Source organism: Canis aureus, chromosome 21 (genome assembly GCF_053574225.1).
Source record: "Canis aureus isolate CA01 chromosome 21, VMU_Caureus_v.1.0, whole genome shotgun sequence".
In the NCBI taxonomy this organism is placed as follows: domain Eukaryota; kingdom Metazoa; phylum Chordata; class Mammalia; order Carnivora; family Canidae; genus Canis; species Canis aureus.
Window position 1 is genome coordinate 23,929,915 of NC_135631.1, and position 27,492 is coordinate 23,957,406.

At 43.8% G+C, this 27,492-nt stretch overlaps 1 long non-coding RNA gene across 1 annotated transcript; it reads right to left on the reverse strand.

Moving 5' to 3' along the window:
- Positions 1 to 264: 264 nt before the first annotated feature.
- Positions 265 to 25,811, reverse strand: LOC144292787 (uncharacterized). The gene is made up of 3 exons (XR_013360163.1): positions 25,179 to 25,811; positions 2,819 to 3,051; positions 265 to 2,278 (listed from the first exon to the last, which is right to left on the reverse strand). It is a non-coding gene; the product is annotated as an uncharacterized LOC144292787 (long non-coding RNA).
- Positions 25,812 to 27,492: the final 1,681 nt, after the last annotated feature.

The following is a 27,492-nucleotide window of genomic DNA, read 5'->3' on the forward strand; positions in this document are numbered from 1 at the left end:
GGCAAACTGTTTCTAGGGGTAAAAAATGAAAGTGAGAGTAGCTTGACATATTTGAGTGTATACAAGGTCCTTTTAGAGTTTTTATTTCACATTAAAATTTGTTTTTATTTAAATTGAATTTGGTTAACATATAGCAAATTATTAGTTTCAGGGGCAGAGGTCAGCAATTCATCAGTTGTGTAGAGCACCCAGTGCTCATCAATCACATGCCTTCCTTAATGCCCATCACCCCCTCACCCCAGCCCCCCAGCCCCCTCCCCTCCAATAACCCTCAGTTTGTTTCCTATAGTTAAGAATCTCTTGGGACATTCTATAGTTTTATAGAAGATTTCACCAGAAATGTGAAGAACACTAATTTTTTTAAAAAGCAACCAAGTACAAGAAAAATAAAACACTGTCCAATTACTTCATATAACACTAATACATTTTTCTCTTCATAATGCCTCTTGGAAAACTATACCACTCTTCAGACAGCAAGTGTTTCCTGCACTTCATTTTATTTTTGCTGTTGGGATAACATATTTTCTCCCAGAAGCAGACCAAAAATAAATGCTATAAGAAGTGATAGTTCAACAGTGTAATCTTAGGCAATGACACACTTGCCAACTGATTCAAGTTTCCAGTCAGAGACCAGCGTACTGGACAAATGTGACATACTTGCCACGTTTGGATAAGCCCCAAATGTTCTGTTATATAAGGAACACCAAACCAGAAAGACCTTCCACGGCACTTCTGTTTGTTGGGTTGTGCGTGCTGTTTCTACGTGATCTGAAGCGCTCTCATATTTAGCCTTTATTTCACTCCAAAAGCATCTACCATACTCCAACTTTAAGTGCGGCCCTAGTGAAAGAGAACCATAAGCTCGAAAAGGTTGGTGAAGAAGATGGTCCTTGCCTTCTAGAGAACGGTGCTCTCCTCCGACCATCAAGCGCTCGAGTCTACTCTTCCTTATTCAGCCAATAAAATAAGCCTTTGTTACATCACATTTTATATATTAAGGGTCTGTTTACTTTCAACTTACTGTGTATTATTTATTTAAACTCGTTTTTATTATCCAGTGATATATTTTTCTCTCTGTGAAAATCGTGTGGGTGTCTTGAGTTGGGTTGGGATATAGCAATGTTTTCCCCATTTAAAATCAATGCAACTATTTTTTCCCACCTAACAGCTTTTCACTTAGTGGTGGGTCAAATTAAAGTCTTCAAAAGGTTAGTTCAATGGGAGCCTAATTGGCTCAGTCGGTGGAGCATGCAACTCTTGATCTTGAGGTTGTGGGTTCGAGCCCCATGTTGGGTGTTGAGTTTACTTAAAAATAATAATCTGCAGGGTGCCTGGGTGGCTCAGTTGGTTAGGCATTGGACTCTTGATTTTGTCATGATCTCAGGGTCCTAGGGTGGAGCCCCACATCCGGCTCCCCACTCAGCAGGGCTTCTCCTTGTCTCCCTCCCCTCACTTGCTCGCATACTCTCTCTCAAATAAATCTTTAAAAAAATAAAAATAAAAATCTTCAAAAAAAAAAAGGTATTTAGGAAAGGAGATGTAAATACACAACTTGCCTTGATGCTGAGCAATATTTATATTGATCCTAATCATGAAAACAATAGGAATTTGATAAAAGAGGTGATTTAAGTCACGTAAGGCACATGCGAGCAGGAGGGTTGTATTTGAGAGTACCCTGTCAAGGATGAATCTCTATCTTCCTTGTTGGGAAGTCAACATATGATATGGAAATCTGGAAAATCAAGAACTGCAATATAAAGAAGTTATTTAGAAAAATGGAAGAAAAATGGAAGTAAATACAAGGAGAAGCATTTAAAAGGGTTAAAAGTGGTTGCACCTGAAGTGAGGACGGCGTGAAGAGGAGGCAGCGACTGTTTATTATAAGCCTCGTGAGACTGACTTTTATAAGTAAGAAATGACTTTGATAAAAATTAAAATAGTGTTTAAAAAGTTAATAAATATTCATCAGGAAAAGCTTGGAAAATACACATACGGAAAGGAGACTAAAATAAAAGCCATTCATAGCGTATTAACCCAGAAGCTACAGATGAAACATTGGTACATTAGTTTTGAGTCTTTCCACTCCACATACATAAATACATGTTTTTTAAAAGTGTGAGATCAGGCAGCCCTGGTGGTGCAGCGGTTTGGCGCTGCCTGCAGCCCCGGGTGTGATCCTGGAGACCCTGGATCGAGTCCCACATCAGGCTCTCTGTATGATGCCTGCTTCTCCCTCTGCCTGTGTCTCTGCCTCTCTCTGTCTCTATAAGTGCAAAATCTAAAAAAAATAAAAGTGTGAGATCATATTGTTAATATTATTTGCAACATGCATTTTTTGCCCTAAAAGTGACTGTGGGGAACTTTTCCATATCTGTATTCACCCACTACATCATTTTAATGGCTGACTATTCCCCATTATATGGGTGATGCTATCATTTATTTAATTCAACCCAACATTAACCATTAATTATTCAATCAGCTTAATTCCTCCAGCAAACAAATGCAACTTTAGGTTCTTTTGGAACAATAGCCAAAAAGAATTTTCTCTATTCTGGATTCAATTGTTGCCATCCATCGTTTATTTATCTATTTTGCTTTACCAGCAAAAGAGTGAGATATTTCACTTGCTCTGAGATGTTCCCCTCATGATTGACACTGTTTTCCCTTTTTTTTTTAATTCTCTCCCTCAATAAAAGTGCAAATGGGATGCACGTGGGGTAGATGGCGGTCCTCGCCTGCCAGGGTCATTCTTCACCTTCAGGTAACAGCACCTATTTTCCTGGGTGGAAGCCCACCTCCCTCCTCCCACGATGCTCACCCATGTGGTTTGGCTGAAATGGATCCCGCCGTCGGGTCCGGCCTGATTCATGTTTCTGGCCTCAGTGAATGGTTAGAGACAGACGTGTGCGCAGAACTGAGGCAAACCCAGGACTTGAACAGGAAACCTTAGGGAAGAGGAATCCTCCCTCTTCTCACTGGGCTCGCGGAGCTGATGGAAGGTTAAGTCGAGAGGGGCTGAAGGCCGTTCGCTGTTCCACAGGGAGGGCCTGCCTGCGGATAAAGCCAAAGAGGGAGACAGATGAGCCAGAGGATGTAAAAAGTCGGATTCCTGATAACACCGTTTGAGCACTTGGCTCCAGCCACACCCGACGTTCTTGCAAAATGGTTGTATGAATCAACACATTTCCCTTTTCCCTTCATCTCTTCTGGTTGGGGATAGCATATACTCCAAGCCATGAAACCCAAATGGTACAGGGAAGGAGGAAGTGAAAATTCAAGATTCCTCTCCTTAAACCCACCCGCCCATCCTCAGGCCAGACTCCCCACAATGTCTTATCGCTGCTTCCAAAATGAGGCTGTGCACTTACCAACAGGCTAATTTTCTTAAATATGTGAAGAGGGTCACACTATCTACATTATCCTGCCACCTGTTATCCTCTACTTTACCCCGAGGGGAAGATTGCCTCTCCTTACCACACCTAGACATTTTGTTCATTTTCCCCTAAGCCCTGTGCGGACACGCCTCCTATTCTAACCAGTCCTGTACTGATGGCCATTTATGTTCACCCGGTTTTTTACCATTAAAAACCAGCTGTGAGAGGCATCCTTCTTATAGAGGGACATGGGGCAAATCCAGAAAGCTGAAGAAGCTAACGCTTCTGGTCCCTAGTCACCCAGGCCCCTTCCAGGTTTGGTTTAGTGAGGTGTATGTACGTAGTTTCTAGCTACACAGCATAAGAACAGCTTCCAGACGTGCTCCCACTACCAGCCTCTGTGCCAACTAACAAGGCCAAGATACAAAGGTTCACAGCAGCCATAGGCCATAAGTCAGTAAAACCACGGCTGAGGACAACAGGCCGGAACTGTGGGGAGTAGAGGAGAAATGGTCCAAAATGTAGAGAGAGCCAGAGGCTACTCTGCAGAACGTTCTTCTGGTCATCACAGGCATGAAAAGGGCTTTATTTTTCACCAAAATCTGTCAGAAACATACTTGATAATGCAGCATGTATATACAGCTATTAACGTACCATATGCTTTTCTCTCTTTTTTTCTTTTTGATGGCATCAAGAAGAATAGAATCCATCAAAATTTCTGTCTTTGTAGAGCACAAAGGTATAGCGAGCACACAGTGAGTATGTCTGTGCAAAGTGGCATGTTTTATGCATCACCGCTATCAATAATAAAAAACAAATTTCGATTGTGCTATAGGAGAGACTGAATTGTCTTCCTCTTCTGAAAATCTTTCAAAATTGTCATCACATGTATAAAAAGTGATCAAAGAGTATGTAGCCAAAAGAAATGTAGGGGGAAAAAAGCATAATAAGGGTGCAGCAGACAGTAGATTAATAAAAATATTGTGTCGCTTTTCTGAATGTTGTGATGCTTATGGTATTTGTCGGCTTTTAATAATTTGATATTTTTGTAATTTCCCTTCTCATTGTAAATAAATACTACCGTACCTGACTCGTAATTTTTTAAAGAAGCTCTCAAAAATTGCATGAGCTTCAGGCGCTAAAAAGCTTGGATCTGCACCTGCAAAGTGGCTGAACACGCAGGCTCTGAAGCCAGACTGTGCTGCTTCAGGTCTCAGCTGGGCCACTGCTGTAGACTGAATGTCCGTGGCCCCCAAATTCAAATGTCGAAACCTCCAGTGGGATGGTATTTGGAGGTGGGGCCTTTGGCAGGTGATTAGGTTGTGAGGATGAAGTTCTCATGGGTAGGATCAGTGGCCTAAGAGATACCCCAAAAAGCTCCCTTGCCCCTTCCAGTGAGAAGATAGGCACCAGTACTTGGCCACGTGGACACCTTGGTATTGGACTTCCAGCTTCTAGAGCTGTGAGAAATAAAATTTTGTTGTTAATAAGCCACCTTGTCTATGGTAGTCTCTGACAGGGGCCCAGAGAGACTCAGATAGCCATCTATCAGCTCTGGGGCACAGGGTAGGTGACTCCACTTTTTTGTGTCTCAGTTTCTTTATCTGTGAAATGAGGATAAACAGAGGGTTTTATGAGGATGGAATGAATTAATACATCTATAGGACCTGGGAATCCATAAAACTCCATATCAACTGTGCTTATTTCTTATGCACTTGCGTAGATATCTCAGCAAGATAGGTCCCTAGAAGTATAAGGGCAGGGTATTAATTTTAATTAAGAGTGCCGAATGCTAAACCACCCTCTGAAAGCTCTGCCAACTTGGCCTCCCACTATTTACATGGTGACATATATGAGAATGGTGGAGGCAGGAGACCCATTCCAGGTGAACCTAAGGCTGGGGCCCTTGCCACATTCCGCACTAGTCCGGGTCCCTGAACCCGTCCAAATCAAGCTGGGTGGTGGCTGCTAAGAATGCCGGGCCCTGTTCCCACTGAGCTCATCCGCGAATACTATGAGTAGCTCACGTTTACCAAGTACCTGGCCTTGGTTGAGCTTGGTGGCCGTGTAGGTCAGACAGGGTGGGATGGAGGTTACTCTTTCTTGGAACAACTTGTGGCTCAGAGAGGTCAAGGAGTTATGTCAAGTGACCCCAGCAAAGAGGTATCAGGGACAGGAGAAAGGATTTAGGTCTTTTGGAAACCTAATTCATTTCCCACTGTACCTTGTTGCCTCTCAAAAATCCTTCCGTTAAAATGAAATAAACCCTTTAGAATGAAATATATTCACAATGAAATATACCCTCGTCTCCAAGTTGGTTGGAAGAGCAGGCATTAGGCTGTATTATGTACTAAGAGTGTGCTTTTTAGAAAAATAAATTTAATTGCAAGCCTCTTGATTCAAATCAAATCCACTGTTTTAAACTTTCAATTATGGTAAGATATAGCTGTAGAGAATGTGCTCTCCATCCTAATTTGAGACCTCAGATGGCAGCTTCTTTTGTACTTCTATCTTTAAAATCCTGCCTCCCCCGCTCCCCCCACCCCAGTCTTGTTATCTTCTCTCCGACTTAGCAAACAAATCTAGTCCAAAAATTAGAACTGACTAAATGCCTAAGGGAAGAAAGGGAAGAGCTCAAAATTGGTGGAGTCTGTTCCCACATGTTCAGACTAATTTAACTTTCTCACATGACAAATTAGAAAGGAAAAGAAAAATTTGCATAGAAGGACAATTAAGAATAAACTAAAGGTGTCACTCATTCCAAAGGAGGACAGGATCCCATAATTTATTTGTACGTGGATGGAGTAAGTCTCTGGCAAGAAGGAGCTCATGGGTGGATGCTTTTGTTCTCGTGTGTCACCCAGCAACTGGGAGCTTAATCACAAAGTGAGCAGCAACCCACAGTGAGCTGTGCCTCGGGCCTCCTCTTCAGCAAGCGGGGTTAACAACCGTGTTAGTGTGTCCAGCTCCATGCTGTCTAGCTGATGGAAAATGTGAGAATGCCCAGGGCTTCTGAGAGTACATTCAAGTCTAACAATAGATGATACAGGTAGGTAGGTAGGTAGGTAGGTAGGTAGGTAGGTAGGTGATAGATGATAGATAGAGGTATAGGTATGGATGATATATAGATACAGATAAAAATGAATCAACGAAAGGCTCCTCAGCAGGGGGATTTATTTGGATGTGCAACCTTCTGGCTCCTCCGCCACTTTCTCGCTCGCTGACCCTGGTAATTTCTAGTAACTATCTCTTTCCTTAAAGCTCCAAGAATACTCAAAAGACTTGTTCTGCAAGTGTAATTACGGGGTAAATTTTTAACGTGCGGGACTTGGTATGCAGTGGCCACTTATTTTTCCAGCTGCCATGGGAAGTTTCTTTCCCTCCTTGGCAAAGAAAAGATGCCTTAAATCATCCAGAGACTCGCCTCTCAAAATGAGCTTTATGAGCACTCAAAGGTCAATGAACCCTAAGTAAAAGCTGGCAAGCTCCCTCCCCGCTCCCTGATGGACTAGAAGAAGAGAGAAGACACACAGGGTGGGGCCTGAAATTGCTGAGCATCTGGTTGTTAAGTATCAGCTATAATTATTTTTTAATAATAAGTAATAGAAATGGACTCTGGTTATTTTAATTAAAAGGAAATGTGGGCATTTATTGCAAGGATTTATGAGAGCACAGAGAATCCTAGGAAAAGCTGAACCTAAAAATTTCATCGAGAGTAGGAACCTCAGCAGCTCTGGGAGTCTTGGTAGCAGGAGCTAAGCATGATGGCCAGTCATATCAATGACTTGCCTGCAAAAAATAAATCTGTTCAAATTATTTTCCTAATGGGCACCTGGGTGGCTTAGCGGTTGGCTAAGGTCATGATCCCAGATCCTGGGATCAAGTCCTGTATCGGGCTCCCCCCGGGAGACTGATTCCCCCTCTGCCTGTGGGTCTCTGCCTCTCTCTTTGTGTCTCTCACGAATGAGTAAATAAAATCTTTTTTAAAAAAGTATTTTCCTATCAGTTTGCTCCACCCAATTCATATTGGTAGATGAAGGCATATGGTTAGCTCCACCTTGACCCAGGCCGGGGACACAAACAGTCGTTATTCTCCTAAAGCGAGCTGCTATTATTTTTTAAAGGCCAAAGAGATGTGGGCAGGCAAAAGCAACAGAGGGCCGCTATGCTTTAGTTTCTGTGTGTACCCCAAAGAAAAGGATATGTCATCCCACGTGCCACTGGGCCCTCCCAAAGTTTTGAGGCCCCAACGCAATGGCACACCCCGTACTCTATTTCCAGGCACTAAAGATTGTCCATAGGAACAAAACTTCCCGGTGCCTACCTCACACATCAAGAACAAGATCACCTAAACCTTCGGAGGCAATAGGGGTGCGGCGTTTGGGCAAGTGAACAGCTCATCACGGTGGAATCAGAGCCATGGCAGGGAAGTGCACTGGCCTGACCTTGACTCCGGGAGGCTCAGGGAGGAGTTGAGGGTGGGTGAGGAGTTGGCATCTATAAGAGAGAATGGGATGTCCGAAGGCAGAGGAGGAGCAGAGGAGGGAGGCTGAAAAGGACTGGGTAGACCAGGAGCAGGGGGTTTGGGGCAGACTGAGCGCTTGGCCGCAGTCTTAGGCAGAGGGAAGAGCACATGTCTCTGCACCGCCTTTGACGTGGTCCTGGAACCCAGTAGGTGTGTCAGGGCGCCAGTCTTAAGAGGCATCTTAAGAATCTAGCTCTCGGGCATTAAGTGTTTCATTTGCCACCGTAAGCTTCTGCCACGGCCATGAGACCGTGCCCAGCTTGCCTGCTGGTCCAAGGAGGATGAGAGACACGTGGAACAGAGCCTCCAGGCCGATCCACACGACTGCATCTAGAGTAGACCCCGCAGCCAACCCCAGCTGGTGTGTGTTTGCTTATTTAAAGCAGGCTCCACACCCAGCATGGAGCCCAGTGTGGGGCTTGAACGCATGACCCTGAGATCAAGACCTGAGCTGAGATCGAGAGTCAGACACTTAACCGACGGAACCCCCCAGGTGCCCCAGCCAACCCCAGTTTAGGTCGCCAGACCCCAGCTGCCATAGCCTGAGGCAGAATGGCCCCAGCTGACCTCGAGGTCCATTAGAATAAATGAAGGCTGGTTTAAGGCATTGAGTTTGGGGGTGGTTTGAAGCAGCATTATTGGGTCAAGGTTTGAGGGATAAAAGGGTGACTAATGAAGAAACCTAAGAAAGGACTAGAGAGGTAAGCGGAGATCTACTCATGAAGGGCCCTGTAGACCTGAGCTTGAACTCTATCTTAAGGGCAACGGAGGGATCCCTGGGTGGCGCAGCGGTTTGGTGCCTGCCTTTGGCCCAGGGCGCGATCCTGGAGACCTGGGATCGAATCCCACATCAGGCTCCTGATGCATGGAGCCTGCTTCTCCCTCTGCCTATGTCTCTGCCTCTCTCTCTCTGTGACTATCATAAATAAAAAAAAAAATTCAAAAAAAAAAAAAAGGGAAACGGAGTCTATTGAAATGTTTAAGTAGGGAAATTACACCATCAGATTTCCTTTTTACAGAGCTCACTCTGGGGGTTCTGTAAGACTGGCTGGGTTGGGAGGGGAGGAGGCCGGGGGAGGACAGGATGTCCTAGTGTTCTCAGACTAATGGTTTTCTGAAGTGTTTGTCCCATCTTACACACCTTCCAGGAATGGGTGAGAGTCTCACTTGTTCCTCATTTGGTATTGTCAAACTTTTAAATTTTAGTAATTCAAGCGGCTGTTTTTATTATTGAGTTGTGGAAGACCTTTACATATGCTGGATTCTTTGTTGGATTGTATAAGCAAATACTTTCCTCCAGTGTATGGCTTGCCTATTTCTTTCTTTTTTTTTTCTTTTTCCTATTGACTTTTTCTTTCATGGTCTCGCTAATGAGGAAGAGTTTTAATTTCTATAGACCAGATTTATTAAATTTTTCTTTTATGGCTAATGTTTTCTGCCTTTTCTAAGAAATCCTTGCCTATCTCAAATTAGGGATGATATTCTTCTTTCTTTACGAAGCTTTACAGTTTTAGCTGTTAACTCAAGGTCTCTGATTTATAGTTAACAAATTTTGGAGTGATGTAAGGTGGGGTCAAGATTCATTCCCCAGCCCCATATGGATACCCAGTTATTCTGGCACTTAAAAAACCCCCCAAAAAAACCCAAAACAATGATTTTCCTTCCCCTGTTAAGTTACTTAGCTCTGATATAAAACTTAATTGACTGTATGTGTGTGGATCTACTTTTGGATTTTATAATCTGTTCTACTGACCTATTTATCAATTTTTACACCAATACAACATTGTCTTAATTACTATAGTGTTATATAGTAAGATTTGAAATCAGGCAATATAAGCCATTCAACTATGTACTTTTTCAAAATTACTTGACTGTCCTAGAACCTTTGCATTTCCATAAAATCTTAGAATTAGCTTGTCAATTTCTACCAAAAAGAAAAAAAAAGGACTTGCTAGGATATGAATTGTAATATTTCTATGGATTAATTTGGGGAGAACTGACACCTGACAGTGTTGAATCTTCTCATCCTTGAACATGAAATATCTATTTATTTAGATCTTTAATATTTCTCAACAGTGTTTTGTAGTTGTCAATATAGAGTTCTTAGATACCTTTCATTAACTTTATTTCATCTTTTTCATCTTTTGGATGCTCTGGTAAGTGATATTGAATTTTTTGGTTTATTTTCTGAGTGTTTGTTGCTCTTTTATATAAATGCCATTGATTTTTGCATATTGATTGACCCAGTATCTTGCAATCTTTCTCATGTTAAATCTTAGGTAACTGGGATAAACTCTACTTGGTAATGATTTATTATATCCTTTCAAAATATTCAATTTCTTTAATATTTTGTTAAGAAATGTTGCAAATAGACACAGAAGGAACATTAATCTGTAATTCTTTCTTTGCAATGTCCTTCTAATGTCTTTAATGTTCATAATTCCTTATTAGAGTTATGTATGATGCATGAATTTTGTTGGAAAGTGTTTCCTCTTCCACTATTTATTGAAAACGTTTGTGTAATAGGGATATCATTTCTTCCTTAAGTGTTTGATAGAATTTACCAGTGAAGTCACGCAGGCCTGGAGTTTCCTGTGGCAATGCTTTTAATTACAAATCAAATTTCTCTAACAGACATAGAATTATTCATATACTTATTTTGTGAATTTTGTAATTTGTGTCTTTCAAAGAATTTGTCAATTTTGTAAAAGCTCTCTAATTTAGTAACATGAGGTTGTTAGATGTCATCTTGTCTTTTAACAACTGTAGCATCTATAGTATCCCTTCTTTCATTCCAGATACTGGTAATTAGTATTGTCTTTCTTTTTGTCTTGATGAGTCTAGCTAGAGACCTACCCTTTCCATTATTCTTTTCAAAGAAAATGTCTGGTTTTTGTTGATCTTTCTCTATTGTTTGTCTACTTTTTACTTCACTGATTTATATTCTATTATTTCCTTATATTTACTATAATTTGGTCTTTCTAGCTTCTTAAAATAAAAGCTTGTATGATTGATTTTAACCTTTTTTCTTTCCTGATATATGCATTTAGACTGTACATTTTACTCTACTTCATTAGCTGAATCTCACAAATTTCGATATGTTGTAGTTTTATCATCAGGTCAAAACATTTTCTCATTTTTCTCATGATCGCTTCCTTGATTCATGGTTATTTAGAAGTGTGTGGTTTACTTTCAAAATACTTAGATTTTCCAGGGTTTTTCTTGATCTTGATTTTTTATTTTGTTATTGTCAAATACGCATGATTTATGATTGCAATCACATGAAATATATTGAGATGTGTTTTATGGCCCAGGTCATGGTCTATTTGGTGAATGTTCCATGTACATTTGGAAGTAACACATAGTCTTGAAGTTGTTGAGCTGAGTTCAATACAATGCCAATGAGAGTACATTTGTTTTTTGTTTTTGTTTTTGTTTTTTTGTTTTTTTAAATTTTTATTTATTTACTTATGATAGTCACAGAGAGAGAGAGAGGCAGAGACACAGGCAGAGGGAGAAGCAGGCTCCATGCACCGGGAGCCTGATATGGGATTCGATCCCGGGTCTCCAGGATCGCGCCCTGGGCCAAAGGCAGGCGTCAAACCACTGCGCCACCCAGGGATCCCGAGAGTACATTTGTTAATAATCCTCTAGATCTTACCGATTTTTTTTTGTTTATACATTCTATCCATTCTTGAGGAGGATAAACCTCTCCAACTCTTACTGTGAATTTGTCTATTTCTCCTTTCAATTCTGTCAGTTTTGCATTCATATATTTTGAAGCTTATTAATAGGTAAACACACATTTAGGAATCACATGCCTTCTTAGCGAATTGATTCTTTTGTCATTACATAATATCTCTTTTTATTCCTCATAATTATCCTTGACTTTGATATTAATACACCCACTGCTGTGTCTTTACAACCAATGATTACATGGTTATCATTTTCTACTCTTTCACTTTTAACCTGTATGCATCTTCATGGTCAAAGTGTGTCTCCTATAAACATCATATAATTGGGTCTAATTTTTTGAATCCAAGCTGGCAGTATTGTTCTTTTTGTTAGACTGTCTAATGGCTTTAGATATAACATAATTAGTGATTTGGTTGGATTAAATTCTACCATTCAGCTATTTATTTTCTCTTTGTCCCATGTATGCTCTTTCTTATTTCCCTCTTTTTCTTCATTCTTTTGGGTTAAACAAATGTTTTCTGGCATTCCATTCTACTCTATTTGATTTTCAGCTGTGCCCCTTTAATTTTTAGTGGCTGCCCTAGGGACAAAATAAATTTACTTCGGTTATCACAGTCTACCTTGAATTGATTTTATTTGATGTTTTTGGAGATGTTATTTTTCAGTAATCTCTACACCCAATGCGGGGCACGAACTTACAACCCTGAGATCAGGAGTCACGTGCTCTACCATCTGAGCCAGCCAGGTGCCCCCACCCTGAGTTCATTTTATAGCTCTTCATATATAACAACCTTACATAATCTACTTTCATTTACCCCTCTTAATCTTTCGTACTATTGTTGCCATACATTTTGCTTCCACATAGATTATACACCTCACAATGCTTTCCTATTATATTTGGTTTAAGCAGTCAAATGTCTTTTAAAGAAACTAAAAAACAAGAAGAATGTCTATTTTATTTATACTCGACATTTTCTATTTCTGATACTCTTCTTCATATAGATCTGATATCAGATGCAATCATTTTCTTTTTGCCTGGAGAATCTCCTTTAACATTTCTTATGCATGTATACTGGTGATTAATCCAAATTCTCTTATCCAAAAAATATCTTTATTCTACCTTTTTTAAAAAGATTTTATTTATCTATCTATTTATTTATTATTTGACAGATTAAGAAAGAGAGAACGCAAACAAGGGGAGTGGCGGGCAGAGAAAGAGGGAGAAGCGGACTCCCTACTGAGCAGGAAGCCTGATGTGGGGCTGGAACCCAGGGCCCCAGGATCATGGCCTGAGTTGAATGCAGATGCTTAACTGACTGAGCCACTCAGGCACCCCTCTACCTTTGTTCTTATTAAGGCTATTGCTGAATGTAGAATTTCTAGGTTGAACTGCGGATCACATGTCCTTGCTATTTTGTATGTCTAACAATATTTTTGGAGTTTTGGACATTGTGAATGCTATTATGTTGAGTTTGGATTATGTTGTTTTCTTTTTGAAAAATGTTGAGTATTACTTTGGCAAGCATTTAATTTATATGTTGTCCAGGATGAGCCTATTAAGGCTTTTTTATTTTCAAAAAATTTTTATTATTTATTTGAGAGAGAGAGAAACCATGTGCACATGAGGAGGGGAAGAGGCAGAGGCACAAGCAGACTCCCTGCTGAGTAGGCAGTCTGGTTCTGGGGCTTGATCCCAGGACCCTGAGTGAGATCGCAACCCAAGCTGAAGTCAGACAGCTAACAGACTGAGCCAGCCAGGCACCCCCATGGAGGATTTGTAAAGCTTTGTTATGGCGGGTCAAGAATTGTCCATGGGGATTCCTGGGTGGCTCAGAGGTTGAGCATCTGCCTTTGGCTCAGGGTGTGATCCCGATCCAGGGATCGAGTCCCACATCCAGCTCCATGTATGGAGCCTGCTTCTCCCTCTGCCTGTGTCTCTGCCTCTCTCTCTGTATCTCTCATGAATAAATAAAAACTATTAAAAAAATAATTGTCCATGTGCTAGGGCTGGAGTAGTCTTGTTCTTTGGATTGGCCTTTCTGGGGTCTCAACTGAATGCCCAGAGTGTTCAACAGTATAGCCACGCTGTGTGTTGGAATCTCTGTCTTCCATCACTGTAACCTCAAGAGCCTCCATCCAGCTCATGGTCTCTTACCCATTCTCTGCCTAGCCCTTCAGGCACACACACGTGTGTGTGGAGCAGGGCTTTGTGTTGGGCCAAAACTAAAAGAGACCTGCATGAAGATTTCTGAGGCAACTTCTCTGTTCAGTTCTTTCTTCTTTGATATCTTACTTCATGAATTCTGGCCACCTCAGCATCCTGAACTCTTTTGACTTCACATAGTGAGTCTTCTGCTGCCTTTCGGGATCTACTTTCTTGTGCTGCCATTTGCAAAGTGTGCCCTGGCAGGAAGGTAGACTGAATGTGGAGTTCACCTCAGGTGTTTCCTTTGCTTGAGGTTCACCGGCCATGTTGTTTGTAAATCTTTAGAAGCCTTGAGTAAAGCTCTTGAAACATATTAGGTGCTTAGTAAGATGTTTTTAAGGAGGAGGGCACCATCAATCTGGCTCACTTAAGTCCTGCTTCTGGAAATACCCACAAGGCTATTCAAATAGCCTATCCAAAGAATCAATCTCTACCTCTTCCACCCACTCCCAGTCCCTCCGCCCCCACGGGTAATCAATGTTTTCCTCAGAAGATGCCAAGCAATTTTTTGTACATTTGTGTTACTCAGTTTGTAAAGCTTTGAGCCATCAGAGAACCATCAAAATCACATTCATCCACAGTTAGGATGCGCACTGTTCTCTGGAAGATCTGATATACTTTTTCCAAATCAGCTAAATGCTCTCTGGAAGAATTATGGATGGGGAGAGGAGGCTGTGAACAACCCGGCATAAATCATCATCCAGAATGTATCCTTGAAGCCCTGCATATGGGTTCTCTTATTACCAAGAAAAGAGCGTCTGAGGTTGTTCAAAGAGAGACACTGACGAAAGAAGAAGGCAGCTCCGGTGGGTCTCCTGGGAGGGGAAGACCAGGTTGCAGAGACCCTTGAGCAAAGAAACCCCCCCATAAATGTCTACTGGCTCCTTTAATTCACCTCAAACACCCAGCTCTGCTTTATCTTCCCAGGTCCCATTTTCTGGACCAGTGAACCAAATGAAAGCTAGGCCATTTTCTTTTGTTTCCATCTTGACTGGGAATATCAGGTCCCCAAAGGAGGGATTATTTCAAGACTACTTTGGAAATGATGTTTGGAGATTTCACACTCTGCCATTATTTATCATTCTGCCCTCACAAGTACGTACACTCAGCAACCAAGGCCATACTCCCTTCTCTGAAAGACATGTCATGTGGTTTCATGGCCTAATGACCCCACCCTCGCCCTGGAGACAATGAATGGGTGATTCGGGTTTGGAATTCCGATAGTTTGGCCACCGTAATTTAGATTTCCAATTTAGATTTCCTGTTCACCTACAAGCACCACATTCCCCCTTCCTATATTTTGGTTCAAAAGCACAAGACAAACAAAGGATTGAAAAGTCTTAATGTGTGAGAGTTTTAATTTTCCTCTGAGGGGAAAAAAAAACACAACAAGTTATGATTTCCTTCCAAGCAAACAAACTGTTTTCCATATGTCTCCAAGAGAAAAGTGCTTTTCTGTTATTCTGCACGTTGCACAGATGATTCCAGTGGGGAGGTCCTAGGAAGCAGCACATTTTCTCATGTTGCAGGGAAAATGTGCTTTCCAACTCATGATCTCTATGCTCTAGTAATTGGGTTTAGAGCGCCCACTCCAGCTAACTCTGCTTCTGAAAAGGAGCCAGAGAACCAGGAGCAATAGGGTTTGCTTTCTACAAGCTCTGAGGGCCACTGGATGGGGGCCCAGCAAGGCCTCGCCTTGTGGGCCTGAGACAGCAGTGCTCCATGCTCTTGCCCCTGCTCCCAGAGTATTTGGGGTTTGGGGGGGCTATGCACTCTGCAGAAAGGTGGTTCAGAAAGAATTTCTGCAATGTAACTTTCTGGACTCTGGCTCCTGGGGCACCTGTAGCCCCACTCTCAAACCCTGGCCCTTCACATCCTTGCTAGAAAAACAAAGTCTTCGGTACCTGGGCTTGTCATTCCCCTGCTTTCCTACCTTCCATTGTTCCCTCGGTGCTCTTAAGATAAAGTCCATGCTCCTCAGATTTTCTCCCAAGGTGAGTTCTCAGTAACCTAGTTCTGCTGTATCTTTATTCTCATCTGTCATTACTCCCTGTGCAATTCTCTCTCCATCCCTCTCCAGCCCCTGCCTCTTTCTGGCCTCCAGCACACAGAAGTGTTGGCAGCCCCTGGAATGTACTAGACTCTTTCGGGTGGGGTGTTGTTCCTGCAGATAGGAATACTACACACACGTTCTGCCTTGATCATTCCTATTCATATGTCAAATCTCAACACAGGATCGCCTCCTCCAGGGGGCTTTCCTTCAAGGTGGGGCCAGTACCTGTCCTCCTTGCTGCCACAGTTTGCTGCACTCCCCATATCATAGTCACTCACTGACAAGGATTTACGGAGCAGCCAAGTGACAGGTGTTGAGGGCACATGGGAAGGAATATGTGACAAGCAGATACTATAACCAAATGAGGAACTTCTGTGTGTAAGAAGGACCAGGAAAGAAGAGGGCATAGAAATGGAAAACAAGGAGGAAAGACTACCTTATCCTATTTTATTCTTTTGTTTTCCCAGTGTTTATTCAGATTCCAGCAGCTAGCACGCAGTGTAAGGTTGGTTTCAGGTGTGGTATCCGGTGCTCTCCCAACTTCCTCTCTACCTCTTCATCTCTCCATTGCAGTGAGTTTCTTGAAAGCAGAGATTTGTGTTTACCACTTCTTTATTTCCCATCGTCCAGTATATATAGGAGGCACTTGCTAAGAGTTTGTGGTATGAAACCTAAACGTTTTCTGTTCCATTTCTGGGCATATTTTAAACTCTGCTGGAAATGGAACATATCAAATCTTTTTCCAAGGAAAGGTAAACTGGGTAGTTAAAGGGGCAAACAACAAAGACACTGGCTCATTTGGGAATCAACCTCCCCCCGAGTCTGCCATACACCTATCGTCATCAGCATGACTGTACACTGGTTCTAAATCACATCCTTAGATTCTTTGATGATACTATCAAGAGATGTAGACTGATTCCCTTCCCCTTGACTTAGTGACTAGCATCTAACCAAGCGGGATGTTGCAGAAATAAGAAGTGTTCGTTCTGAGGCTGGGTCAGGAGAGACAAAGATACTGCTGCTCCCACCTCTCTCTTCCACCTCCCGGCACCATGTTTTAAGCACACGGCAACCCTTAGAGAGCCCCACGTGGTGAAGAGCTAAAGGCCTCCTGCCAACAGGCAAAGGAGGGACTATCTTGGGAACAAGCCCATTAGTCCCAGTCAGGCCTTCAAATTCATACAACTCTGACCACAACCTTGGTCACAACTTTATGAGACACCATTGGCCACAGCACTTAACCCAGTTGCTCCCAGATTCCTGACCCCCAGAAACCTAAACGTTTGCTTTAAACCATGAGGTTTGGGGATCATTTATTATGCTGTGGTGGATAATTAACATAATTTGTCTGCACTCTTGAATTTATGTAGAAAGAAGAGGGAATTAGCCGGGCCTCCTCTGCAGGGAAAGGCTCTTCCCTTCCAGACAGGAAAGGACTGTGAGTCCAGAAAAGCAGAAGGGTAGGTACTCTCTCATCCTTAGAGAGACTGGGCCTACCTTGGGATCCTGGGTTTCCAGCCTTCTCCATCCCATTCCCTCATGACCCTAAATGGGATGGGGACACAATGTAGGCATCTAATTTATCATGCATGCTTCTTGAAAACTTTTTATGTGCTTCACACTGTTCTAATGAGTTTTGCATGTATTCATTCATTCATTTAAGCCTCGCGATAATGCTACAGAGTACTGTCATTGTCCCGGCTTTACAGATGGAAAAACTGAGGCACTGAGCACTGAACGAACTCGCCGAGCAGGTTTTTAATATCGGAGGAAAGGCCCTAACAGGAAAGAAGGCCTACAGTTTGATGAACATTTTAACAGGCACTTTACTATTATTTCATTTAATCCACAAAACAGATCTACAAGGAGTAGCTCAAAGCCCCATTTTTTTTTTTTTTAAATGGTAACCAAAGCAAGGCCCAGGGAGGTCGAATGACTTACCCATGGTCACACAGGAAGTGGCGGGGCGGGGTCAAAGTCTGGGCCTCGCTGCCTCCAAAGCCCTTTCTTACTCCACACCCAGCCGCCTCCCGGTTCCTACCACTCCCTCCCTCACCTTCAGACGTGGGTTTGGCAAATCCAGAAAAATCGCCCAGGCGCTGGCCAGCTGCCTAAATGGGAAATGAAGTGACAGCCCTGAATTCACACCTCCCCAGGCACCTCCAGGCAGCTGTTATCTGCACCCAAATCTATGCCAACACGCTTTCCCACAAGCCTGGGATAAGAGATGAGTGAGCAAGGCAAGCAGGGAGGAAGCACGATAAGCGAGATGCAGTAAAACCCAGCATTTGTCTTGGAGGCGGGAGTGCAATAAATCCAGAGGCACCTGTGCTGTGACATTCCTAAGGCTGAAGCTATCACTGGGCTTGGCTCTGCTTCCTAGGATGCTGCAGGAAATCAGAGGCGGTGGAGGAAAGCTCTCTCCTGTCAGGCCTCAGGACAAATAGAGAAATGAGTGACATTTGTGCTGTGTGCCTATCCACCTGCCTGTCTCTGTCTGGAGAGAACCTGCTTCCCTGCACCTAGCAAGCACTTACTCAGCCATGCTGGCTCCCTCTCCTTCCTCTCCTCCCTCACTTCAAGCTCCATCCCCAGGGTTGGAGACAGTCCTCCCACTTAACATAGACGCCAAGATGGCTTCCTCATGACCTAGATACGGTTAGCGCTCCTGGCATTTCTCTCAGGAAATGATTTGTGACTTTCTCTTGCTACTTGGGATGGATGGCTGGGTTTTGCCATGATGATACAGGGGAAGAAGAGAGCTGTGTGGTTCTACTCTCAAGGGCTTAAGGATCCCCTGGACTGTGAGTCAGAAATACAGCAACTCTGACTCACTGGGCACTCCTGTGATTCTGGGTAAACTGTCTGCTGACCATGCATAGCAGGAGCTGAAAGGAAATCAGCATCTAGAATGGACCCATTAGCCCTGGATTAACAAGAGTTCCAGGCTATCATGAAAAGCATTCCAGGGACACCTGGCTGGCTCAGTAGTTGAAAGCACGTGATTCTTGATCTTGGGGTTGCAAGTTTGAGCCCCATGTTGGGTTACTTTAAAAAAATAAAATTGGGGTGCCTGGGTGGCTCCCCAATGGCTGACTCTTGATTTCGGTTCAAGTCATGATCTCAGGGGCCTGGGATCTGAGCAGGGCTTCTTTGGTCAGTGGAGAGTCTGCTTGAGAATTCTCCCCCTCTCCCCTAGCTCATGTGTGCACGCTCTCTCTCTTTCAATAAATAAAATCTTAAAAGCATTCCAGTGAAGATGTTCAATTTATACTCATCAGTCTTTTAAAAATTATTAAAGGGCACCTCAGTGGTTCAGCTGGTTAAGTGTCCAACTCTTGGTTTTGGCTTAGGTCATGATCCCAGGGTTGTGAGATCAAGCCCCAAGTTGGGCTCCGTGCTCAGCAGGGAGTCTACTTAAGGATTCTCTCTCCCCCTTTACTCCTCCCCCTGCTCATGCATTCCTTTTCTCTCTCTCTCTAAAACAAATAAATAAATCTTTAAAAACAGAAAAAATTATTAAGACCCTGGTTACCTCTAACAGAACATAAAATTTTAAATTCCATTGAGAAGGTAACAACATTCTAAAAAGAGAGACGAAGGTAGAACTTTCTACAAAATCAAAAGAGCAATTCCCTTTTTATCCTTCCAGAGACTGGGCCTTTCTTTGAGGTCCTTCAGTCCTTTCCAGAAGCTAGTTTTGTCCATTTTCTTATTTGTATCTGTGGTAGACAGAATTTTGGTGCCTGCCACCTTTGCTCCTGGCATTACAGTTAAGTTATACAGACAAAGTGACATTGTAGTTGTACTTAATGTTGCTAATAGGTTGACTTTATTATTTTTTAATATTTTATTTACTTACTCATGAGAGACACAGAGAGAGGCACAGACAGGAGAAGCGGGCTCTATACACAGAGCCCATGTGGGACTTGATCCTGGGACTCTGGGATCATGCCCTGAGCCAAAGGCAGACGCTCAACTGTTGAGCCATTCAGGTGTCCCTAACCGGTTGACTTTAAAATAGGAAGATTATCCTGGATTAACTGGATGGGCCCCATGTAATCATGAGTCCTTCAAAGTGGAAAAGGATGGGAGAAAGCAAATAAAAAAGATAGGAGAAGGTAAGGTCAGGGAGATTTGAAGAGTAAATCTGCTGCTTCTCAAAGATGGAGGGTCTACATAAGGATGAGCATGAGTGGCCTTCAGGAGCTGAGAGAGACATCCGATTCTGACAGCCAGCTAACAGGGATCTCAGTGTCACAACCTCAAGGATTGGATTCTCCCAACACCCTGAATGAGTCTGAAAGTAAAACCTTCCCTGGAGCCTTCAGACAAGAGCCCAGCTAGCTGACAACCTGATTTTCATCTCACGTCCACTGATCAGAGCCCAGAAGAGCCTGTGTGGACTCCTGAGCTACAGAACTGGGAGACAGTGAGTGCTGGTCTGAGCTGCTGAGGGTTCATTAGACAGCAGTAGAACACTAACAGTCTCTAACTGCTTTTATTTTGTGAATATTTTGGTTTGGATTTTTGGTTGGATTTGATTTCACTGCCGAATGGCTGCACATACAAGCCCCCTGCCTCCCTTTGAAGGCCACAATGAGCCATCCTTTGCGATTAGCTGTGATAGTCTTTGCTGAAAAGATCCTTATTTGGTTAGTGAAGGAAAGGTAGGAATGGAGTGGAGGTGACAAAAAGTGGAACGTGTGTATCGGGGGGGATAGATGTTGGGGAGCCCAGTGGAAAGATAGGTTCATTAATTCATTCATTCCGAAAATAGTGATTGAGCATATATTCCATCGCAGGGAATCTTCTAGGTGCTAGATATACTGATGAGTAAGACCAGGTCACTCCGATGTACTCTACGTTTTACAGGAGGGAGACAGATAATGCATGAGTCAACAACTAAGTAAAGAAAATATTCCAGACGGTAGTAAGTCCTTCGGGGAGAAAACCTCCAGTCATATGTGGCTTCCAGAGGAAGTCCCTTTAGAGAAGGCACCCTATTAAAGTCCTCTCAGAGGATGCAATCATTGAACTGAGGCCTGAACGATGAGAAGGGCTTTGTGTCCCAGTGGGGGAACAGTAACCGCAAAGCCCTGAGGCTAGAAAGAACTTGACACGTGTGCTGACCAGCGGAGAAAAGGACAGTTTGACAAAGACGTGAGCAGGGGCACCTGGGTGGCTCAGCGGTTGACCGTCTGCCTTTGACTCAGGTCATGATTCTGGGGTCCTGGGATCGAGTCCTAAATCAGGCTCCCCGCAGGGAGCCTCCTTCCTCTGCCTGTGTCTCTGCCTCTCTCTCAGTGTTTCTTGTGAATAAATTAATACAATCTTTAGGAAAGAAAAAAAAAAAAAAGATGTGGTGAGCAAGGGGGTAAGCATAACTGAGGCCAGACTGATAGGCAGAGGCCAAATCAACTAGGGCCTTGTAGACCACAACTAGGAGTTTGGGTTTGGTTTTCTGTACACCAGGCCGCCATTGGAGGTGGAATATAGCAATTGCTTCTAGCCTAGTCTTCCTGCATTCAATCCCTCCTTCCCAATCCCTCCTCCGACCTGGTGCACCAGAGCCACCCTGGCAAAGGGCAGGCCTGGTCATGTCACTCTAACTCTACCAACCACGCCTGACTCCCATAGCCCACAGGGTGAACCCCACGGACTGGACTGAGCAGACCCTCAAGATAAGGCCCCTTCCTGATAACGCAAGCTCATCTCCGGGCATCCCTCATCTCAGCTCCCAGTCAGACCACACTAAACTGTGCCCCTGTCCCTTAAAAAGCCCTACTTTTTTTCCCTCCTTGATGTATCAACACCGAAGGTCACAAGAGGAAAAAGAGGGTTCCCTCGCAGGAAGTTTACTCCAGGGCCATGGACAGAGGTGAAGGTTAGGTTAAGGGAAACAATTGCCCAGTGACCAACAAAAACGGGGAGCTGTCACCAGTTCCTGCAAGTGTCTCTGGAAGCAGGAGGAAGGAGTAGTGATGATAGATCCAGGCAAGATTTGGAGCTTCCAAGAGGGGCCACCCGACAGGAGCTGTGGCCCAGGGAACGTGCAGCTGCTGTCAGAGCCGGGGCAGGCTTGGAGAGAGCAGGGAAGGGGGAGAAGAAATAGTCCATCCTGTTCTAACCTGGCAGTGCCCTGACAGGACCTCCGCTGGCCACAAAACAGAAAACCAGAGGGCAGGGCCGCTCGGTGAGGCAGTAATAGTGGCCAGGCTCCCAGGTCACCGTGAACAGAGGGCAAGGGTCAGATGGCGGAGCGCACAGGCTGGCCCTTCTCTCTACCTGGAATGTCTTCCCCTGCCTTTTCACCTGGCAAAGTTTGGCTTCATAAATACCTTCCCAAACCTACCTCCCCAGAAGGGAAGAGGTGCAGTTACAGTATCCTACTCAAGTCCTTGCAGCATCCAGAAAGTAGCAAAAGATAGAGCAAAAAAAGAGCAACAGTTTTATGCAGATACTGAAAGCTTCCTTTGTTTTAAAGAGAATAATTGGGGGCAGCCCGGGTGGCTCAGTGAGTTAGTGCCGCCTTTGGCCCGGGGCGTGATCCTGGAGACCCGGGATTGAGTCCCACACGTCAGGCTCCCTGCATGGAGCCTGCTTCTCCCTCTGCCTGTGCCTCTGCCTTTCTCTCTGTGTCTCTCATGAATAAATAAATAAAATCTTAAAAAATTAAAAAAAATAAAGAGAACAATTGTTCTGTGCAAGACGCTTCTCTGCACGGGTGAGGAAAGGCATGTGGGATAGCCCTTTTCAGTGCAGCCCTGATGGAAAATCCAAGACTCCTATTTGCTCAACTGGTATCAGCGGCACAGACAGATACCGAAAGCAAGCAGATAGAAAATTAGAGAAGAGACCAACCCTACACATCTGGATACCCAAAAACAAACAAATAATTTAGCTTCCAAGAAATCCAACTGGAGAAGGAGAAACGCATGGTTTAAGATGATAATCGAATCACCATGCCCATGGTGATCTGGGGAATCTGCCTCTCAGAGCCAGAGCCACGAGTGACTCTGGGAGGCGAGAAGAAAGAGAGAGATACCCTGCATAATGAAAGGGCACCACAGTGAATAGAAGATAATTCTCTTGGACATGAAATGCAATCAAGTCAAGACCCATATTTTATCTCTGCTGGAGGCAGTCTTATTTGTTAGTAAAGTGCAGGGATAATCAACCATTGTTCCTCCTGCCAAGACTGTCAAAACAAATACAAGCTTCTTCGCTCAGTGCTAAAAATGTCTGAGCCTTTGGAGAACAGCTGGGCAGAAAGCAATCTTGCTCAATTTCAGCACGTTTTCCCCCAAGTATTAGGCTGTCCGAACGCAGCCCACATCAAAGCATTGCAGACACCCACTGCAGGGACAGACCTGTCATGAGAACATGGCCCTATCAAACTCCAGCAAGCAGAACACACAATGAAACCACTTTAAACGTGTCCAACTCCCTGTCTAAAGGAGCAAGGACTTTGAAGCACAGAAAACCTACTCTAAACAAACCATCCTTTGAGTTGCTTTTTATAAATACACAAAAATAATGCTGGTCTGTTTGCAAAATATCGTGTCTTGATAAGGCTCCGGGAGCATTAGAGATGATGTATGATTTCTTGGCTTAGCATACCAAGGTTGCCTAAAGGATATTTCCCCTAAGCATCTGCAGGATGATTCTGCATGCCATGAAGTCAGCTTTTACTAAAGTATGTCGTCTTTGTAGCTCTGTGAGTTGTTAATTAAGAGGTGTGTCAGGATGTTTGGGGATGCACAGAAGAGTATAGCAACTCAACTGGCTTAAACGATAGGAATATTTATTTTATTAAGTAACAAAATCTGGGCTATATCACATAGGACATGGTGACTGTAGTTAAGAATGCTGGATTTCATATTTGAAAGTTGCTAAGGGAGTAGTTTTTAAAAGTTCTCATTACAAGAAAATAAAGTTTATGCTTGGTGGCAGGTGTTAACGAGATTTATTGTGGTGATAGTTTTGCAACGCTTGTAAATATTGAATCATCATGTTGAGCACCTGCATATAATGTCATATGCCAATTATGCTACAAATTTTGAAATCTATCAATAAACAAACAAGAATCCCAGAGATAGAATAGTTTCAGGTGGACTAACCCAGTGACCTAAATGGGTCATCGAAGACTCAAGTTCTTCCTAGCTTACTGCTCTTCCATCCTCATGCTAGGTCCCCTTGTGGTCATAGGATGGCTGCCAGAGTTCCAGGCCTCACATCTAGATACTAAAGGGCTAGAAGAGTAGCCCTCCCTAGGGGAGTGTCCTATGGGCTTCTCTTTTATAGGTGAGAAAAAGTCTTTGCAGAAGGCCTCTCAGTGGATGCCCCGTCGTGTTTAATTGGTCACAACTGTGTCATATTCCTGTGCCTAAGCTAATCACTAGAAAGATAAATGAGATTGCAATGCAACCATTAGACCAACTTATGTCTAAACCTAGGGATAGGGCCACCCTTCCATAACCATTATGAAGGAAGGGTGGACACCCAAGTAAATGTGGGATCCTGCCAGCTAAGATCAAAGGGGAACAACCTGCTGGGGAGGCAACCACCTGCGTCTGTTACAGTTGGGATGCAGGCCAAAATAAGTTTGGCTTAAATGAATGTTTGGCTTAACCAATATGCAGAAAGCTTTTTTGATTGTGGCCTTGGCTATTAAAAATTATTCTGGGGGCACCTGAGTGGCTCAGTTGGTCGTGTTGGACTCTTGGTTTTGGCTCAGCTCATGATCTTAGTGACTGAGATGGAGCCCCGCGACGGGCTCTTTGTTTGCTTGGAATCTGCTCGAGATTCTCTCTCCCTCTCCCCCTCCTCATGCTTGCTTTCTCTTTCAAATAAATAAAAGCTTGAAAAAAAACCCACAAACATTATTCTGAAACCTGCTTTTCTCTGTACTGCGTAAAGTGGAAGGCCACTTTATGGCCTTTATGTGTCTATACCTAATAGCATCCCTCTTCTCCCACCCTTGAAAACTCCTCCTTTATCCCATCTCAGGATGGCAGGAGTAGGCCTTGACACTGTGTCTATACCGTGGGCTCCTGACTCCCTGGTCCCAGATGATTGCAACGAAGGTGCACAGTGGACCCTAGCTGGACCGATCAGCCTCTCTTCCCTTGGAATTTGGAATGGGGGCACTATTCTAAGTTTATGTTCACATCTTTGTGTGATTGGGCCTGTAATATAAAAGCTCCTGAATCAGAAGGTGTTTTTATGCCATTTGAGTTGTAAAGAAAAAGCTGATGCTTGGGAAGGTGACAATGGAAAACACAGAGAGAAGTGGACACGAGTTTTTGCTCTGCAAGATACCTTGAAATGCCCCTTCCCAGGCCTCCATCTAAATCCAGATCCAAGCAAGGTCCGAGGAGTCCTGGCCAGCATTGTGAGAACACGATGTCCCTTCTCAGGGATGACCGAGGCTCCCCCAGCATTGGGAGATCATCCTTAACAACTTTCAGTTCTCATTAAACAGAACACTGTGTATAGAGAGCAGGAGACAATGAGTTATACCTGTCATAAGTCTGTCCCAGAACTGGCTACCAAAGTTGGCTTTGTTTGATGCTAAGTCTTCACTATTGGTTCAGTTTCCAATGCTTTCATTCTTTTCCCCCAAAAAAGTGTTTAAAGAGAACACTCAAGAGTACAAATGAGAAGTCAGGGGGAGCACTGTGCGTGGACCGGGGTGGAGAGGGGTGCAGGGAGTGGGGTGACAGGGACAGACCCAGCTCCAGCTATTTGCTCTCCGGAGGCCTCTGGGTTAGCCTTGTCCTCACCACGAACTCTGCAGCGATCACGATGAAACCACCAGGGAGGAAGCAGAGTCTCAGGGCAGCACACGGACTCTGTTGGGTTTCACACGCCTAGAAAGCTGTGGAGGGAGATCTTAAGCCCAGGTCTGAGAACTGAAGCTGATGACGTTTCCATTATTCTGTGTTTTATACATTTTTAAAAATTACCTTGTTTGGAGGTCCGGCTGGGTGGATGCTGGCTCACAGACTTTGGACTCTGGCTATTAGGACTTGCGCAGGCGAGGATATTCTGAACATTTGGGGGAAGAGACGGTGATGTGGGACCCATCCTAGCACCAGATCTCTGAAGGGTACTTTTTTTTTTTTAAAGATCTTATGTATTCACTTGACCCAGAGAGAGAGAGAAAGAGAGCAAGCACAAGCAGGGGGAGCAGCAGGCAGAGGAAGAGGGAGAAGCAGGCTCCCTGCTGAGCAGGAAGCCCAATGTGGGGCTCGATCCCAGGACCTCAGCTCATGACCTGGGCCCAAGGCAGACGCTTAACCCACTGCACCACCCAGGTGCCCCATTTTTGCAATTTCTAAGTTGAGCAACACTATATCTGCAGGAAATAGCTATTTCTGACACCTTATTTTTGAAGGTGGAAAACCCCAAAGCCAGAGTGCGGTGGGTGATGGGGTGCAAGATCCTTAGCTGGACCCAGAAACACATGGCAGCCCTCTGGTTCCCACTCTCTTAGTAGGGGTGCACTCTCAAGCTGCTGGTTTTTCTTGCGTAATTAAAGCCGATTGGAGTTTTGGAGTTTGGCTTTGCGTTGGTTTTCGTTTCTCTTCCACATACTCCGACTCACGCACTGTCTGCTGCTGTCAACTAGCAACCCTGTTGGAGGAGCCTCAGTCCCACCTGCTGCCAGCCTGTACCAACACCACTCAGACTGGCGTTAGGTAGCTTCAGACAGAACCAGTTGCTTCAGTGTGGTTTGTTCCCCGCATGACTATCATCTACGTTTAGGTCGAACTTTCCAAGCTCTCCCAACCTGACACAGAACACGTATCGCTGCCCGTCTGGACAGGAATATGTTGCAAACCAGAAGCAAAATTTTGCCCTTTCCCGCTGCTGTTCTGTAGGCCTGCTAACTCTGCTCTACCTTTTGAATGTGTTTATCTGGATTTAGAAAGCAGAGGCGTTGACTTGTTTTTCTTAATTACACAAAAATGTTACATGCTTATTTTAACGCATTCCAGGGTTGCATTAAGATGCAGAGAGAGGAAATTTGAATTGGAGTTTTTAACACTGTCAGGAGCCCTTCCTGTAAACCTTGCCAACGTCAAGAACGTCTCAAGGAATGTCAACTACAGGAAAACGCCAATCTGTCAAAATGCCCCGGGAATGGGAGATTCCAGGTTATCTCAGAGTTAACCAGAAAATCCTTTTCGCATAAACCCTTGATGTCAAAAATATTACTGAAAAGTATGAGTCGAGTTTCCTGCCCTAAGCAGCATGGTTTACTCTTAATGCAATTTAATTCTTCTTTGATAGTTGAGGGTTAGGCTGGACCTCGGGCTAAACATTCTGGACCCCAATTCCCATTGTCCAGAAAACAAAACAGGAGATTGAGAAGAATTTGTACTTGACCCTTGGACATGTTTTTGAAGTTCATAAAGTAAGCTTTTTCTTCCACGTATTTTGCTCCTTTTCCCTTGTGTAGAAAAAAAAAAAAAAAAAAAAAAGCTGGCTAAATGGAGACTTTTGCCTGTATAAATTCCAGTTAAATTGAGATTTTACCATATTTAAATGTTCTCATCTAGGTCCAAGGAAAGATGCAGCTGTGGCCTCAGCCATGAGGAGGGGCCATCCTTCTCTACCTGGCTTCAGA